The sequence below is a fragment of the Dermochelys coriacea genome, chromosome 28 (assembly GCF_009764565.3).
Source record: "Dermochelys coriacea isolate rDerCor1 chromosome 28, rDerCor1.pri.v4, whole genome shotgun sequence".
NCBI lineage: Eukaryota > Metazoa > Chordata > Testudines > Dermochelyidae > Dermochelys > Dermochelys coriacea.
This window is the reverse complement of record NC_050095.1, coordinates 3,708,907-3,725,596: the sequence shown is the minus strand read 5'-3', so window position 1 is coordinate 3,725,596 and position 16,690 is coordinate 3,708,907. Positions and strand designations below refer to the sequence as shown.

At 59.8% G+C, this 16,690-nt stretch overlaps 1 protein-coding gene and 1 pseudogene across 1 annotated transcript in view; one reads left to right on the top strand and one right to left on the bottom strand.

Annotated features, from left to right (window-relative positions):
- The window catches only part of LOC119849371, a 1,398,949-nt pseudogene that overhangs the window by 137,997 nt on the left and 1,244,262 nt on the right, over positions 1 to 16,690 (top strand).
- LOC119849376 (zinc finger protein 420-like) overlaps positions 1 to 16,690 on the bottom strand; it is a 3,142,523-nt gene that overhangs the window by 2,086,808 nt on the left and 1,039,025 nt on the right. The window lies entirely within an intron of this gene.

The window sequence follows — 16,690 nt, the reverse complement described above, 5'->3', positions numbered from 1 at the left end:
ATAACATTCAAAAACCAGTTGGAGAACACTTCAATCTCTCTGGTCACTCGATCACAGACCTAAGAGTGGCTATACTTCAACAAAAAAGCTTCAAAAACAGACTCCAAGGAGAGACTGCTGAATTGGAATTAATTTGCAAACTGGCTACAATTAACTTAGGCTTGAATAGAGACTGGGAATGGATGAGTCATTACCCAAAGTAAAACTATTTCCCCATGGTATTTCTCCCCCCCACCCCACCCCCCACTGTTCCTCTGATATTCTTGTTAACTGCTGGAAATGGCCTACTTTGCTTGTCTCCATGAAAGGTTTTCCTCCTTTCCCCCCCTGCTGCTGGTGTTGGCTTATCTTAAGTGATCACTCTCCTTACAGTGTGTATGATAAACCCATTGTTTCATGTTCTCTGTGTGTGTATATCAATCTCCCCTCTGTTTTTTCCACCAAAAGCATCCGATGAAGTGAGCTGTAGCTCACGAAAGCTTATGCTCTAATAAATGTGTTAGTCTCTAAGGTGCCACAAGTACTCCTTTTCTTTTTGCGAATACAGACTAACACAGCTGCTACTCTGAAACCTGAAATATCTCCTTGTCTTAGTGGATCGATTCAGCAGATGGCCAGAAGCCTTCCCATGCCACAATTGCACTGCTACCTACCAGGATCAGGAGTATTCAGTTGCAGTGCTCACTGAGGGAGTGTTTTGTTTTACGTGAAACCCTGGCTTGCGGTCTCCAGGGGATATGGAGTTTCCAGGGGATCTGCAAGGCATTCGAGATGCTTTGGACGATATTTGATGTGAAATGTGTCCCGTTGTCAGATTCCATCCACTGGGGAAGTCCGAAGCGAGGAATGACCTCCTTAACAAACTTAAGGGCCACCGTCCTGGCAGTGAAATTGTGGCATGGGAAGGCTTCTGGCCATTCGCTGAATGAGGGGTATATATTTGTATCGTCCCTCCCAAAGTTAGTTTCTCAGTTTCAGCCAGCGTCAGGGCTGTGGCTGCAACTGCCCGCAGGCACGCTGGCCATCCCTTTGCCACTTGGTCCAGCTGCTTAGAGAAATAGGCCACGGGACGTTTCCATGCTCCCAACAACTGTGTGAGCACTCCTAGGGCCACCCCCTTTCGTTCATGTACATACAGCTGAAATGGCTTACTGAGATCCGGGAGGCCCAGAGCCGGAGCTTCCATCAGCTTCCTTTTCAAGATTTTAAATGCCCTGTTGGCCTCTGGGGTCCAATAGAAGGGGTCATGATCTGCTCCTTTTACACAATCATACAGGGGTCTAGCCCACAGTCCAAATTCAGGGATCCATATCCGACAGAACCCCGCCATGCCCAGGAAGGCTCTGAGGCATTTACAATTAATGGGAATGGGAACCTGGCAGACAGCCTCCTTCCTCTCATTGGAAAGCTGACGCTCCCCCTGCCTGTACTTTGAAAGCAGCCTAATCCATAGGGTTAAAGGGCACATGGGTATAGACCTGCATAGTCATGGCCGGACGCTCACCCGTGCCAGTACGGGAGAGCTTAGTTTCAGTAAGTAAAGGATATAAGCCCACTGTAGGGGCCCTATCAGGTGGGGGCATGGGGCCGAAGGGGACACCGGACCTGCCATCACAGTTGGGGTGGGGGTCTGGGGACTAACATTAGCCACTACCGAACCAGTCGGAGTCAAATTACATCGCTGTAAGACATCTGATCGATTACACAAAGCCAAAAACAAGTGCGCATACAGATGTTCATTCCATTTCCCCATTCGCGGACAGAACAAAAGTAACTGGAGGATCGTATTGTAATTAATTGACCCTCCTGGTGGCTACTTCTCGTGGTCCTCTAGTTGATATTGAGGCCAGTGAACTGTACGGTATCGTTTTAATTTAGTCTTAGTCATCGGATTCGATCCAAATACCTTCCAATTTGCTAGGATACCCTCTAGGGGCGTACACTGTGCCCTCCCTCCCGAGCTCTGTCCCTGTCCCATGCCTACAGGGTAACTCTGGGCGTCCCCAGGTTCAAAACAGAGCCGACAATCTGGATTTCAAAAGGTTCCTACCTTGTCCAAAGGACCGGTTCCCCTCCGTCGCCTGCAGCACTTCTCCACTTATCAGGCGCGTTGCACCGTTGTGCCCTACGGGCCGGTTGGGCTATGCCCCTCCGAGGCCCCCGGGAATCACACCGGTATGCACTAGGCGTCAGTCAGAGTCCTCACCCACCGGTCCCCGCAAGGGACCCGGGCAAGGCTTGTGTTGTAGCTTCTGGCCCACTCAGGGACGCCAAATACTGTTGCTGGCACAAAATGCCCGAGGCAGGCAACAGCTGGATTCGTTGCCCGGTGTGCGTCGCCCAATAATCACAACGGGGTGGAGAAGTAGAAAAGTTTATTTGAAGCTTCAAGCGGTACAGAGAGACAACAATCTCAAATCCTGCACACCAGCGCAAGCAGTTACACTGGTTTTATATTTATACATTCATATATTTTATACATTCATTCTTTAGCATGTTTATCCAATAGCAAGCTGTCCTAAGTATCCCTATAGCCAATCCGGTATACCGGCCAGTTCCCCTTTGTCCGCTTATCATCTATTCCCCCATATATGGAGTTGTTTGTTCAGCACTATCTAATATTCCTGTCCTGCTTGACCTAATCTTGCTCCAGCCAGTCTGTGGCTGCAATACACGGTTGCAAATTTCTCAGCGTGAAGGCTGTGAGTGTCTCCAGGCAGAAAAGGGAAGGAGGGGGGGGGGCATCTGGGCCTAGAGCGAGGGGGTTTCATCAACACTTGTGGTCTTCCATCCCCTTGAGTTACCTAGTGGCCATGCCCGGTGTCCCGAACACTGGGAAAGCCCAGATGTGGATTGGCATCTCCAAGTTCATTGTCGGCTTAAGGGCTTCTTGATTGGGCACTACTGAGAATAGTTTTTTTCTCAGGAAGCTGATCAACTGCTTCACTAAAACCTACTCAGAATCAAACAAGTATGCAGCCAATATTCATAACTTTGAATACAAAAATGATACATGCATACAAATAGGATTAATAAATTCAGTAGGGCATAACCTCTACAGAGATATGTTACACGACATATGTAGCATAAAACATATTCCAGTTGTGTCATATATATACATTCATAAGGATATTTCCATAACGCCTTATGGGGGGCACTGTCACAGAACTGTCCTGTTTATTGCGCTCAGTGTAGCATCTATGATTACCTGCCCTGTGGGCAGGTGGCGTATGCGTGTATTCAGTGCAAGGAGCTCCTGGCCTTCAGAGACCGCCTACAGGCTTTGGAGCCAAGGTGGTGGAAGTGGAGGAGCTAAGGCAGGCAGAGAGGTATGTTGATGAGGCTTTCCTGGACACTGTAGATTTATCCCACCTCCAATCAGACAGCCCCTATGCTGTTAAGGAGGATGAAAGGCTCAGGGAAGGAGAGGGAAACCCTTCCCATAGTTGGGACCCTCCTTCCAGATGATGTTGGGTAGTGATGAGCTGCCAAAATCTTAACAACCGGTTCCCTATAAAAAGTTCTGATTTAAGGGATGGGCCCCAGTATGTATTTTTTGTACCAACAGGGTTACCATACGCCTGTATTTTCCAGGGAGGAATTTTTAAAATTTAAAAATTTCTCCCGGACGGCGATTTAAGAACCAAAAAGCCTGACCTTCTGGGAAAATACGGATGTATGTTAACCTTGCCTAAAGTTCTTTTTTAAAAAGATAAGCCTGAACTAGAAATGAGCTCTGTTTCACATGTGTGGGTCTCTGCTGCTCCAGGGGGGTGTGCTAGGGTGACCAGATGTCCCGATTTTATAAGGACAGTCCCGATTTTGGGGTCTTTTTCTTATATAGGCTCCTATTACCCCCAACCCGCTGTCCTGATTCTTCACACTTGCTGTCTGGTCACCCTAGGGTGTGCACATGTGTGGGTCCCAGCTGCTCCCTGACCCCCTCATTGAAGCAGGTGTGCAGGGTTACTGCCCTGGGAACTGCAAGGCACCAGTGGACGTGGGGCCAGCTGCAGACAGGGACATGGGGCAGGGCTAGCTGGAGGCAGGGGGTGTGGGGCTGGCTTTGGGCAGGGCAGGGGGTGTGGCAGGGGCTGGCTGCGGGTAGGGCAGGGGGTAAGGGGGTGGCTGGAGGCAGGGACCGGCTGCAGGAAGAGGTGCGGGGGTGGCTGGAGGCAGGGGCTGGCTGCGGGCAGGGGTGCGGGGGGGGGCTGGAGGCAGGGGCTGGCTGCGGGCAGGGGTGCGGGGGGGCTGGAGGCAGGGGCTGGCTGCGGGCAGGGGTGCGGGGTGGCTGGAGGCGGGGGCTGGCTGCGGGCAGGGGTGCGGGGGGGGCTGGAGGCAGGGGCTGGCTGCGGGCAGGGGTACGGGGGTGGAAGCAGGGTCTGGCTGCGGGCAGGGGTGCGGGGGGGCTGGAGGCAGGGGATGGCTGCGGGCAGGGGGTGCGGGGTTGGCTGGAGGCAGGGGCTGGCTGCGGGCAGGGGTGTGGGGGGGCTGGAGGCAGGGGCTGGCTGCGGGCAGGGGTGCGGGGGGGCTGGAGGCAGGGGCTGGCTGCGGGCAGGGGCTGCGGGGGGGCTGGAGGCAGGGGCTGGCTGCGGGCAGGGGTGCGGGGGGGCTGGAGGCAGGGGCTGGCTGCGGGCGGGGGTGTGGGGGGGGGCTGGAGGCAGGGGCTGGCTGCGGGCAGGGGTACGGGGGGGCTGGAGACAGGGGCTGGCTGCGGGCAGGGGTGCAGGGGGGCTGGAGGCAGGCGGTGCAGGGGGGCTGGAGACAGGGGCTGGCTGTGGGTGGGGGTGCGGGGGTGGCTGGAGGCAGGGGCTGGCTGAGGGCAGGGGTGCGGGGGGGCTGGAGGCAGGGGCTGGCTGCGGGCAGGGGTACGGGGGGGTGGAAGCAGGGGCTGGCTGCGGGCAGGGGGTGCGGGGGGGCTGGAGGCAGGGGCTGGCTGCGGGCAGGGGGTGCGGGGTTGGCTGGAGGCAGGGGCTGGCTGCGGGCAGGGGTGCGGGGGGGCTGGAGGCAGGGGCTGGCTGCGGGCAGGGGTGCGGGGGGGCTGGAGGCAGGGGCTGGCTGCGGGCGGGGGTGTGGGGGGGCTGGAGGCAGGGGCTGGCTGCGGGCAGGGGTGCAGGGGGGCTGGAGACAGGGGCTGGCTGTGGGTGGGGGTGCGGGGGTGGCTGGAGGCAGGGGCTGGCTGCGGGCAGGGGTGCGGGGGGGCTGGAGGCAGGGTGGCTGGAGACAGGGGGTGCGGGGGGGCTGGAGACAGGGGCTGGCTGCGGGCAGGGGTGCGGGGGGGCTGGAGGCAGGGTGGCTGGAGACTGGGGGTGCGGGGGGGTGGAAGCAGGGGCTGGCTGCGGGCAGGGGTGCGGGGGGGCTGGAGGCAGGGGCTGGCTGCGGGCAGGGGTGCAGGGTGGCTGGAGAAAGGGGGTGCGGGGGGGGCTGGAGGCAGGGGCTGGCTGCGGGCAGGGGGTGCAGGGGGGCTGTGGCAGGGGCTGGCTGCGGGTAGGGGTGCGGGGGGGCTGGAGGCAGGGGCTGGCTGCGGGCAGGGGTGCGGGGGGGCTGTGGCAGGGGCTGGCTGTGGGCAGGGGGTGCGGGGGGGCTGGAGACAGGGGCTGGCTGCGGGCAGGGCTGCGGGGGGGCTGGAGGCAGGGACTGGCTGCAGGCAGGGGTGCTGGGGGGCTGTGGCAGGGGCTGGCTGCGGGCAGGGGTGCGGGGGGGCTGGAGGCAGGGGCTGGCTGTGGGCAGGGGCTCCGGGGGGGCTGGAGGCAGGGGCTGGCTGCGGGCAGTGGTGCGGGGGTGGCTGGAGGCAGGGGCTGGCTGCGGGCAGGGGTGCGGGGGGGCTGTGGCAGGGGCTGGCTGCGGGCAGGGCTGCGGGGGGGCTGGAGGCAGGGGCTGGCTGCGGGCAGGGGTGCGGGGGGGGCTGTGGCAGGGGCTGGCTGCGGGCAGGGCTGCGGGGGGGCTGGAGGCAGGGGCTGGCTGCGGGCAGAGGTGCGGGGGGGCTGGAGGCAGGCGCTGGCTGCGGGCAGGGGTGCGGGGGGGCTGGAAACAGGGGGTGCGGGGGGGCTGGAGACAGGGGCTGGCTGCGGGCAGGGGTGCAGGGTGGCTGGAGACAGGGGGTGCGGGGGGGCTGGAGGCAGGGGCTGGCTGCGGGCAGGGGTGCGGGGGGGCTGGAGGCAGGGGCTGGCTGCGGGCAGGGGTGCGGGGGGGCTGGAGGCAGGGGCTGGCTGCTGGCAGGGGGTGCGGGGGGGCTGGAGGCAGGGGCTGGCTGCGGGCAGGGGTGCGGGGGCCTGGAGGCAGGGGCTGGCTGCGGGCAGGGGTGCGGGGGCCTGGAGGCAGGGGCTGGCTGCGGGCAGGGGGTGCGGGGGGGCTGGAGGCAGGGGCTGGCTGCGGGCAGGGGTGCGGGGGCCTGGAGGCAGGGGCTGGCTGCGGGCAGGGGTGCGGGGGCCTGGAGGCAGGGGCTGGCTGCGGGCAGGGGGTGCGGGGGGCTGTGGCAGGGGCTGGCTGCGGGCAGGGGTGCGGGGGTGGCAGGGCTGCGGGGGGGCTGGAGGCAGGGGCTGGCTGCGGGCAGGGCTGCGGTGGGGGCTGGAGGCAGGGGTTGGCTGCGGGCAGAGGTGCGGGGGGGCTGGAGGCAGGCGCTGGCTGCGGGCAGGGGTGCGGGGGGGCTGGAAACAGGGGGTGCGGGGGGGCTGGAGGCAGGGGCTGGCTGCGGGCAGGGGTGCAGGGTGGCTGGAGACAGGGGGTGCGGGGGGGCTGGAGGCAGGGGCTGGCTGCGGGCAGGGCTGCGGTGGGGGCTGGAGGAAGGGGCTGGCTGCGGGCAGGGGCTGCGGGGGGGGCTGGAGGCAGGGGCTGGCTGCGGGCAGGGGTGCGGGGGGGCTGGAGGCAGGGGCTGGCTGCGGGCAGGGGGTGCGGGGGGGCTGGAGGCAGGGGCTGGCTGCGGGCAGGGGTGCGGGGGCCTGGAGGCAGGGGCTGGCTGCGGGCAGGGGTGCGGGGGGGCTGGAGGCAGGGGGTGCGGGGGGGCTGGAGGCAGGGGCTGGCTGTGGGCAGGGGCTCCGGGGGGGCTGGAGGCAGGGGCTGGCTGCGGGCAGGGGTGCGGGGGGCCTGGAGGCAGGGGCTGGCTGCGGGCAGGGGTGCGGGGGGGCTGGAGGCAGGGGCTGGCTGCGGGCAGGGGTGCGGGGGGGGCTGGAGGCAGGGGCTGGCTGCGGGCAGGGGTGCGGGGGGGCTGGAGGAGGGGCTGGCTGCTGGCAGGGGTGCGGGGGGCTGGAGGCAGGGGCTGGCTGCGGGCAGGGGTGCGGGGGCCTGGAGGCAGGGGCTGGCTGCGGGCAGGGGGTGCGGGGGCCTGGAGGCAGGGGCTGGCTGCGGGCAGGGGTGCGGGGGGCTGGAGGCAGGGGCTGGCTGCGGGCAGGGCTGCGGGGGGGCTGGAGGCAGGGGCTGGCTGCGGGCAGGGGTGCGGGGGGGCTGGAGGCAGGGGCTGGCTGCGGGCAGGGGTGCGGGGGGGCTGGAGGCAGGGGCTGGCTGCGGGCAGGGCTGCTGGGGGGGGCTGGAGGCAGGGGCTGGCTGCGGGCAGGGATGCGGGGGGGCTGGAGGCAGGGGCTGGCTGCTGGCAGGGGCTGCGGGGGGGCTGGAGGCAGGGGCTGGCTGCGGGCAGGGGCTGCGGGGGGGGCTGGAGGCAGGGGCTGGCTGCGGGCAGGGGTGCGGGGGCCTGGAGGCAGGGGCTGGCTGCTGGCAGGGGTGCGGGGGCCTGGAGGCAGGGGCTGGCTGCGGGCAGGGGTGCGGGGGGGGCTGGAGGCAGGGGTGCGGGGGGGCTGGAGGCAGGGCTGGCTGCGGGCAGGGGTGCGGGGGGCTGGAGGCAGGGGGTGCGGGGGCCTGGAGGCAGGGGCTGGCTGCGGGCAGGGATGCGGGGGGGCTGTGGCAGGGGCTGGCTGCGGGCAGGGGTGCGGGGGGGCTGCAGGCAGGGGCTGGCTGCGGGCAGGGGTGCAGGGTGGCTGGAGACAGGGGGTGCGGGGGGGCTGGAGGCAGGGGCTGGCTGCGGGCAGGGCTGCGGGGGGGCTGTGGCAGGGGCTGGCTGCGGGCAGGGGTGCGGGGGCCTGGAGGCAGGGGCTGGCTGCGGGCAGGGGTGCGGGGGGGGCTGGAGGCAGGGGCTGGCTGCGGGCAGGGCTGCGGGGGGGGCTGGAGGCAGGGGCTGGCTGCGGGCAGGGCTGCGGGGGGGCTGGAGGCAGGGGCTGGCTGCGGGCAGGGGTGCGGGGGCCTGGAGGCAGGGGCTGGCTGCGGGCAGGGGTGCGGTGGGGGCTGGAGGCAGGGGCTGGCTGCGGGCAGGGGTGCGGGGGGGCTGGAGGCAGGGGCTGGCTGCGGGCAGGGCTGCGGGGGGGGGCTGGAGGCAGGGGCTGGCTGCGGGCAGGGATGCGGGGGGGCTGTGGCAGGGGCTGGCTGCTGGCAGGGGGTGCGGGGGCCTGGAGGCAGGGGCTGGCTGCGGGCAGGGATGCGGGGGGGCTGTGGCAGGGGCTGGCTGCGGGCAGGGGTGCGGGGGCCTGGAGGCAGGGGCTGGCTGCGGGCAGGGGTGCGGGGGCCTGGAGGCAGGGGCTGGCTGCGGGCAGGGGTGCGGGGGGGCTGTGGCAGGGGGTGCGGGGGGCTGTGGCAGGGCTGGCTGCGGGCAGGGCTGCGGTGGGGGCTGGAGGCAGGGGCTGGCTGCGGGCAGGGGTGCGGGGGGGCTGGAGGCAGGGGCTGGCTGCGGGCAGGGCTGCGGGGGGGCTGTGGCAGGGGCTGGCTGCGGGCAGGGGTGCGGGGGCCTGGAGGCAGGGGCTGGCTGCGGGCAGGGGTGCGGGGGGGCTGGAGGCAGGGGCTGGCTGCGGGCAGGGATGCGGGGGGGGCTGGAGGCAGGGGCTGGCTGCGGGCAGGGCTGCGGGGGGGCTGTGGCAGGGGCTGGCTGCGGGCAGGGGTGCGGGGGCCTGGAGGCAGGGGCTGGCTGCGGGCAGGGGTGCGGGGGGGGCTGTGGCAGGGGCTGGCTGCGGGCAGGGGTGCGGGGGCCTGGAGGCAGGGGCTGCTGCGGGCAGGGGTGCGGGGGGCCTGGAGGCAGGGGCTGGCTGCGGGCAGGGGTGCGGGGGGGCTGTGGCAGGGGGTGCGGGGGGCTGTGGCAGGGGCTGGCTGCGGGCAGGGGTGCGGGGGCCTGGAGGCAGGGGCTGGCTGCGGGCAGGGGTGCGGGGGGGCTGTGGCAGGGGCTGGCTGCGGGCAGGGGTGCGGGGGCCTGGAGGCAGGGGCTGGCTGCGGGCAGGGGTGCGGGGGCCTGGAGGCAGGGGCTGGCTGCGGGCAGGGGTGCGGGGGCCTGGAGGCAGGGGCTGGCTGCGGGCAGGGGTGCGGGGGGGCTGTGGCAGGGGCTGGCTGCGGCAGGGGTGCGGGGGCCTGGAGGCAGGGGCTGGCTGCGGGCAGGGGTGCGGGGGCCTGGAGGCAGTGGCTGGCTGCGGGCAGGGGTGCGGGGGGGCTGTGGCTGGGGGTGCGGGGGGGCTGTGGCAGGGGCTGGCTGCGGGCAGGGGTGCGGGGGCCTGGAGGCAGGGGCTGGCTGCGGGCAGGGGTGCGGGGGGGCTGTGGCAGGGGCTGGCTGCGGGCAGGGCTGCGGGGGGGGCTGGAGGCAGGGGCTGGCTGCGGGCAGGGCTGCGGGGGGCCTGGAGGCAGGGGCTGGCTGCGGGCAGGGGTGCGGGGGCCTGGAGGCAGGGGCTGGCTGCGGGCAGGGGTGCGGGGGCCTGGAGGCAGGGGCTGGCTGCGGGCAGGGGTGCGGGGGGGCTGTGGCAGGGGGTGCGGGGGGCTGTGGCAGGGCTGGCTGCGGGCACGGTGCTGGGTGCTCACGGGGGGAGCAGCAGGACGCAGCCCAGGCCCAGCGGAGCAGCTGGGGACCCGCCAGGCAGCAGCGGGAGCCCCAGGGCCAGGGGAGCAGCAGCAGCAGCAGGACTCGTGTCCAGGGCCAGGCGCAGCCCACACCAATCACTCTCTCTCTCTCAGGGCTTGGCTAGCTGGTTCTTGCTCCCATGCTCAGGGTCTAATGATTGCTATCGATGGGATGGGAAAGGAATTTTTCCCCCACGTCAGGTTGTCAGTGACCTGGGGTTTTTTCATCTTCCTCTGCTGGGCGGGGTGCAGGGCACTCACTAGGATTACCCAGAAATATCTCACTTAACCATTTCCCTGCCCCCTCAGGGGTCAGGGCACTGGTGCACCTCTGTCCCCCGTATTCTCTGCCTGCGGCATATCACAGTCTAGTCTTCTGTGGGCTGCAAGACTTTGGTCTCTCTCCAGCTGTTGGGTTTAGTGAACAGGTGCTGGGTGGTGTTGGCAGCCAGCGCTAGACAGAGGTCAGACCAGATGATCTAATGGTCCCTTCTGGCCTTAGGCTTTATGACTTTATGACTGGATGTGGGCAGGTTTGGGAGCTTGTGACCTTCCCACCCCCAACTTATTTCTCCTTCATTTTCTGTCTTCTCTTTCACCCTCTCCCCTCCCTCTACGTGGGAGACTTAGTGACCAACGATCCCTGGGTTCCTTTGCTCTCCTGCAATCGCTGACAGCACTAAATGCTGGTTTGGATCCCAACTTTCTGCCTCGTCCCCATCTCTACTAACCACCGAAGGGGTTTCAGTCTCTACAGATGCAAACTGCCTAATTTCACAGCTGAAATAAGTATCACTTATTGGAAGTCACATTGTTTCTGACCCCCAAACATTTACTAAAAAAGTAAGAATAAAACATGTGTCCGTGCTGAGTCTCTATATAACTCAGGTTTCAGAGTAGCAGCCGTGTTAGTCTGTATTCGCAAAAAGAAAAGGAGTACTTGTGGCACCTTAGAGACTAACAAATTTATTAGAGCATAAGCTTTCGTGAGCTACAGCTCACTTCATCGGATGCATTTGGTGGAAAAAACAGAGGAGAGATTTATATACACACGCACAGAGAACGTCACCTCAAGCTCTACTCCACCCTGCACAATATCCTGTCTTCTTCTCCAGCCATTCCTGAAGCTTCAGAGGAAGGAGATTAAAAAACCCTCTAAAAATACATTGGAGGGAAAAAAATCCCTCCCTGACCCCTGCGAGTTGTGGCTGTGAAGCATGAGGGCTGAGGACTGTAATACATAAAATGGAAGTGAGAGCCCCACGTAATGGTCCACTATTTGTCTCTATTGACAATGCCTTCCAGCTTAATACCGCCAGCAAACTTCATTTCATTTACTGCACCAGCACTGGCAGACTTTGTCCTGTCCCTGCCTCTGCCTGGTCCCCACAGTTAGGGGAGTTGCCCTCAGGGTTTTAAAACTAGCACAGTGGATTTAGTGCTGGTGGAGGGGTTGGGTCTGGGCTGTGATAAAAGTGATGGACTGTTTTCCCAGCATGCGAGTCAGAAACATCTTGTGCAGGATCAGGGCCGGGGCAAATCATGATGTGACAGGAGCTAGAGGCCCTTCTGAAATTTTCCCTGTCACCCTTCTCACCCTGACAGGCAGCAGGGTAACATCCACTTTTGGCTCCAGATTGCCCCAGCCTCTCACGGGACAGGGAAGGGAACTGGCTGTAGTGGAGCCAGTCCAGGTAGGGATTATTGCAGGATTGCTAGTGGGTTCCTGCTGGAGGGAGAGGGGTAGGAAATACTGAGGGCCTGGGATCTTCGGGGGAGTTCAGTCTGGAGGTAGGAGGGGGGCAGGAAATACCCAGGGTGGAGAAAGGGAGGGGGACAAGGCATGTTACAAACTTGCTGGGAATTGTTTAACCCAAGTCCTGGGTTCCGGGAACAGACCCATGGGGTTTGGGAGAGGAAATTAGCCTAGTTGTAGAATGGGGCTGGTGAGGGAACATTGGACAGTGCTGGGAAAATGTATCAGATTCCCAGTGCAAGAACATAAACCTACCTGCCAGAGGCTGCTATGAGATTCGAAGGAGCAGGGTGGGAGGTTACCCACCAGTGTGGCCTAGAGTTGATAACTCCTCCCCTTCCTTCCAGCTGCTGGCAATGAGAAGTGTGTTGGGATTCCTACCTGGGAACCAACCCTGGAGCCTGCTAAGGGCCCCGTCCTCTCTATCAGCCTCTGGCTTCTAGGTGTGTGATGAAAGGGAAGACCCTTCCCCCTCTGTCCGCTGGGCGGGATGAGGGGATCTCTACCTCCCCTCCTGTTTTGTCTCCTGGCAGGATGGAGTGGGACTTGGTTGACTGCCAGCCATAGAGAACTTCCATTTGATTGACTCCTTTCCCCCATGATTAGTGGGGCTGTGAGTGGGGCAGCAGGTCCTGAGTGTTGGACTCTTGCTCTTTCAGGGGCCGGTGACCTTTGAGGAGGTGGCTGTGTATTTCACCAGGGAAGAGGGGGCTCTGATAGACCCTGCTCAGAGAGCCCTTTACAGAGATGTCATGCAGGAGAACTATGAGAATGTGACCTCGCTGGGTAAGGATTTCTGTGCCCTCCGTTTTTTGAAGGGGAAGAAGAGTTTCCCCCACAACACCACCCCACAATGCCACCTCTACTCTGCCCTGTCTCAGCAACAGCCCATTGAATGCATTGAAATGGAGCAGACTAGGTCCCTCAGAGTTCACATGCACCTCCCTCCATATCACAGTCACAGCTCTGCCAAGCTGCTCCAACTACTCCCTCCACCATCCAGTTACAGCTACAGCTGACCCAGTGCACACAGCTGGAGGGCATGCAGATAAATGCTGGTATTCCCACCTGTGAACACCACACAAACAATGCCATGTTCTTAGTCCTTCATATCTATTGTAGAATCATAGATTTTATGGCCAGAAAGGGCTATTAGGTCATCTAGTCTGACCTCCTATATAACGCAGGTCATAGAATTTCATCCAGTTACTGCTGTACTGACCTGAATACCTTGTGTTGGACTAAATCCTCCCCCAGAAAGGCATAGGGCCTAATCACATCAGCCACACTATCAGAGGCTCGTTCACCTGCGCATCTACCAATGTGATACATGCCATCATGTGCCAGCAATGCCCCTCTGCCATGTACATTGGCCAAACTGGACAGTCTCTACGTAAAAGAATGAATGGACACAAATCAGACGTCAAGAATTATAACATTCAAAAACCAGTTGGAGAACACTTCAATCTCTCTGGTCACTCGATCACAGACCTAAGAGTGGCTATACTTCAACAAAAAAGCTTCAAAAACAGACTCCAAGGAAAGACTGCTGAATTGGAATTAATTTGCAAACTGGATACAATTAACTTAGGCTTGAATAGAGACTGGGAATGGATGTCTCATTACACAAAGTAAAACTATTTCCCCATGGTATTTCTCCCCCCCTCCCCACCCCACCCCCCACTGTTCCTCTGATATTCTTGTTAACTGCTGGAATTAGCCTACCTTGCTTGTCACCATGAAAGGTTTTCCTCCTTCCCCCCCCCCGCTGCTGGTGATGGCTTATCTTAAGTGATCACTCTCCTTACAGTGTGTATGATAAACCCATTGTTTCATGTTCTCTGTGTGTGTGTATATAAATCTCTCCTCTGTTTTTTCCACCAAATGCATCCGATGAAGTGAGCTGTAGCTCACGAAAGCTTATGCTCTAATAAATTTGTTAGTGTCTAAGGTGCCACAAGTCCTCCTTTTCTTTTCACTCTGACTTGAAGACTTCAAGAAATGGAGAAACCTCCACTTCCTTTGTTAGTTTGTTAACCTTTGCACCAGCCTTACTGAGCCACTCCCAGTGGCTAGTACAAGCTGCAGGACTAGGGGCAGAGTTAAGGTTGCATTTTAGGGGTGGTGTGTATATTAACTCTTCCTTTTCTGGTTTTCAGAGTTTTAAATTTAGCCACCACCCACATAGTGGAAAGGCATGAAGCAGAACTGGGCAACCTGTATTCAGTATTTATGTAGGTTATGGGCATTTGATTTCCTTATTTTTTAATAGACTTTTTTCAGCACTCTCTGTCTGCATGAGAGATTTTGCCAGCATAATTATGTCAATTAAGGATGTGGTTTTTCACATCCCTAACAAACAGAGCTATGCTGACAAAACTTTGCAGCTCAGAAGAGGCCAGAGTCTGCAAGTGGATTTTAAAACACTTTAAAATATTGCTCTCAGCCCTGAAATTTTGGAATCAGGGGGAAACTTCTAAGAGGAACTCCTTCAGAATGCAAGCAAAATGCTCAATACCCATAGTCTGAAAGTTAACAGTGGTACGGCTCGGACTCAGATGAATGAGTGTAGCTCAAAGGCAGTGGCCACAGCATGTCCTCTTGACCTAACCAACCAATGATTGTGAGAGCAGTGTGAGGCTCCTATTCAGGAGTTCTTGCGGGGGGGGGGGGGGGGGGAGAAGGAGAGCAGTGAGCAGTGGGAGGGGAGAAGATCATGGGGGAGCTAATGTTTATGGGGTGCCACAATGTAAGGAAGGCTGAGTGTAGTGGGAGGAAGGGGATAGGTATGTGGAAGATTAGACTAGAGGGAATCAGGAAGGGATGGGTACCATGGAAGGAAGGAAGGTGAGGAATCAGAGGCAGAATCTCCTGGGAACAGGTAGTGTGGTGGGTCAGGGGAATGGGAGACTGGGAATGGAGAAAAGGGGGGGGGAGGTCCCAGAAGTGGTGCTGTTGGAGGGGGAGGATTGGGTAGGAGATCTGGGATACCTGGAAGTGGAAAAGACTGAGGATAGTGGGAAGTGGTTGCTCCAAAGAGCAGGAAGGATCTGGTGGCAGTGGGAAGTGAAGGTTTCAGGGAGGCAGATATTTGGGGCCCTCTGCTGAGAATGCTTTTGCCAAAGTCTCTAATGACCTCTCCCTAAGCAAAGCTCAGAACCAGTACTCCATCCTTATTCTTCCTGACCATCAGCTGCCTTTTATACCACTGACCATGGTCATCTTCTTGACATCTTGTCTTCTTCCTGGCTCTCCTCCTACCTCTGTAACCACTTCTTCAGCGTGTCCTTAGGAAGATCGTCCTCACCCCCACTCCAGTTTTCTGTGGGGGTTCTACAGGGCTCAGTCCTTGGTCACGTCCTCTGCACTTTATCTCTGGGAAATCTCACCCAGAAACACAAATCCTGCTACTGTCCCTATGCTAATGAATCACAGACCTACCACTCTATTCCAGACCCGTCTCCTTCTGTCCAAACTGAAATCTCCCTTTGATGACTCCTCGTGGATGGCTAGCCATCAACTCAAGCTCAACAGCTCAAATGTTGATAATTTGATAAAATGTTGATAAAATGTTGATAGGCTCTTAATCCCCCAAATCAGCCCCCCCACCTCCTTTCTTGCTGTTCACCCCAGAATTAGCTGATGAAATCTGAGCCTTCGGCAATATTTGCAAACTCAGATGATAGGAGAGGTCCCAGAAGATTGGAGAAGGGTTAACATAGTGCCCATCTTTACAAAGGGGGAAAAAGAGGAGCTGGGGAACTATAGACTAGTCAGCCTGACTTCAATACCAGGGAAGCTACTAGAGCAACGTACTGTATAAAACATGCAGTTTGCAAATACCTGGAGGATGAAGGGGTAATCGATAGCAGCCAGCATGGATTTATTAAGAACACAGCAGGACAAACCAGCTTGATCATCTTCTTTGATAGGGTAACTGGTTTGGTGGATAAAATAGACCTGGACTTCAAAAAGGCTTTTGACACAATCCCATGAGCAAGCTGGAGAAATGCAGGCTCAACGGAACTCCCATTAAGTGAATATATAATCGGTTACACAACTGCAAGCAAAGAGTAACTATTAATAGAATGAGGTCAGATTGGAGGGATTTCTCAAGTGGGATTTCACAGGGATCTGTTTTGGGTCTGGTGTTATTTAACATCTTCATTAATGACCTCGATGTAGGAGCAGAGAGCATACTGATCAGATTTGCAGATGACACAAAGCTAGTGGAGGTTGTCAACGCTTTGGAGGATAGAGCAAAAATTCAAAGGGATCATGATAAATTGGCGAACTGGGCTATAGAGAACAAAATGAAATTCAACAAAGACAAGTGTAAGGTGCTACACTTGAGGAAGAAAAACCCAATGCACAAATACAGAAGAGGGGATAACTGGCATTGCAGCAACACTGCTGAGAAGGATCTGGGAGTTGTGGTGGATCACAGCCTCAACAGTGTGATGATGATGCAAAAAAGAAGCAAATGCATTAACAGAAGCATAGCATGCAAATCACAGGTGGTGACAGTACTGCTCTACTCAGCACTGGTTAGGCCTCAGGGGGAGTCCTGGGTCCAGTTTTGGTCACCAGTGACTAGGTAAGATGTAGAGAAACTGGAAAGAATCCAGAGGCAAGTGACAAAGATGATCAAAGGGATGGAACGCAAGCCAGTGAGCAAAGGCTGATAGAACTGGGTGTGTTTAGTTTGGAAAAAAGAGTTAAGCAGGGGGGATGTCATAGCCATCTTCAAATACTCAAAAGGATGTGCAAGCATGCTTGCCCATCCCTCCTGGTCTATCTCTGAGGGAGGCCACACCTCCTCGCTGTCATGCTCTTAGCACTGCAATCAATTAAGGGGGAATTATCAGTCTTCAAATCACAGGCCATTTGATCCAGGTTGAGCAATAGTGAGTCTATGATGCCCGGCCCTCAGGCAGGGCTGGGCACCAATGATCAGGACAGAGCTGCAAAGTCTCCAAGCCCAGGCCCTCAGGCAGGGTGGGGCAGCTAACAATTAGGGGCTTTGCCCAGGGCAAGCACCAAACAGTATAGGGCTCAGGCAGGAGGGAGCACCAA